This window comes from Alligator sinensis, unplaced genomic scaffold, assembly GCF_000455745.1.
Source record: "Alligator sinensis unplaced genomic scaffold, ASM45574v1 scaffold709_1, whole genome shotgun sequence".
Lineage (NCBI taxonomy): Eukaryota > Metazoa > Chordata > Crocodylia > Alligatoridae > Alligator > Alligator sinensis.
In genome coordinates this window covers 742,497-744,211 of record NW_005842208.1, presented here as the reverse complement: position 1 = coordinate 744,211, position 1,715 = coordinate 742,497, and the positions used below count along the sequence as shown (strand labels likewise).

The 1,715-nt window shown below is 49.7% G+C and overlaps 1 pseudogene; it reads left to right on the top strand.

The window, feature by feature from the left end:
- Positions 1–617: 617 nt before the first annotated feature.
- Positions 618–729, top strand: LOC112550798 (annotated as a pseudogene).
- Positions 730–1,715: the final 986 nt, after the last annotated feature.

The window sequence follows — 1,715 nt, the reverse complement described above, 5'->3', positions numbered from 1 at the left end:
CTGTGGTAACATCATCTGTTTTTCCTTGACTGTGGTACAGTGAACATTTTTTAACTAGTTGTAGTTCTACAGAAAAGCCCAAAAAAGTGCATCAGAAGACACAACTTGAAACCCAAGCAAAGCCACAAGGTTTTATACAATCATGGGTAAAATCCTCCCAGGGCTCCTGCACACCTGGAGCAAAAAGGTCAGACCAAACTTGGCTCCAGTTCACCCAAAGCTTTCAGGAAATTTGAGCAAGAACCTGTTTAACATTTTTTATTGGAAGCAGTATACTTGCCTATACTATGGTACAAGGTAAATAATAAAAGAAATGTATATGGAACTGCTGCACATATTACATGAAGGTGGAGAGTCTCTGTCAGTAACTTAGAAGTAAAAAGGCAATTACAGGAATGTCAGAATTATTGTCCCAAAAAAACAAGCCTCAGCCGTCAAACAAATCCCAAGGTGCACTGTAACTCGCCGTGCCTGTCCTGTGTTCCTCCTCACTTATGCTTTTCTAGTCGCCTGGAGCTAACTGCGGGCTTGCAGCCAGATAGTTTGACCCCTGGCACCAGTTACCGGGACCACCAATGAATGCTTCTCGCTGCCATAGTAATGAGTATAAGTGTGTTGCTGCTTCTTGGCCTTTTGGCCCAGATCAAGCGTAGTGCCTGTTCTTATCAGCTTACCTGACAGGGAAGGCACCATGATCTAGTAGATGGGTCTTCCAGGGTAAGACTCCCCCCCTTGCTTGAGGCAGAGTGATGGGGGAAGCGGAGAGGAGGTGAGTGCCTGGTTTAAAGGTCGAGGCGGCACAGAGGCAAGCAATGATTTTGGAACACTTTGGAGAATCATGCAGATCATCTAAGGCCCTGAGAGCCGGCATGAAGACAGCGTTTGATGAGCGTTCAGAGGGTGTTACTGAGGAGGAGGAGGTCAGGGATTGGGCTATGATTGGCTGAAGAGGTAAAGTGGTACCTTCAGAGAGGAAGAAGAGTAGTGATGCTGCAGTACTAGAAGTTTCTGGAGAGGGGCGGTCCCAATGCAGAAAGAGAGGTGGAGCTATGCAGAGAGCAGTGATCCTGCGGGGATGTTTCCAGACCCTTCCTATTGTTTGTGGGGAGAAGGAGACCCGCGAAGAACAGTGAAGCTGCGCGTTAAAGCCACCCTGACCCCTGAGGGGGTGAAGGGGCAGACCACTATGCTGAGAGCAGACTTTATGAACAAGGTTCTGTTCAAGAACTTGCAAGTGAACCCGAAAGATTTAAGTTGCGTGGTGGCTTTCGATAATTTCCGCCACTGGAACATTACCTTCTGGAGGAGAGAGGCGTACTCTGTCTTCTGGGCTCGGTACGCTGAAGTGGCAGACAAGGAGGACTTGCAGGGGCTGCGTTTTGAAACAGGTCAAAGGTCCCAGTAGAGAGCTTTGTATTTCAAGATGTATTCAGATGACCTAGAGCACGCAGATGTGAGAAGGTGGCTGGAGGGGTGGGTCGAAAAGATCTTGGATATCCAGCGCGTCTTGGACCAGTGGCAGATCTGAACCGGGGCATGGAAAGCCAGAGTGGTCCTAGAAGAAGACCCGAGACACCCCGGCGGGGTGAGGCACCTGCCCTCCCTAGTGTCCATAGGGGCCCACCGCGGATACGTAACTTACCATGGCCAGCCGAAGCTGTGTAGCAGGTGCGGCTTGGAGGGCCACCTAGCTGCCTTCTGTAGACTGACGGTTT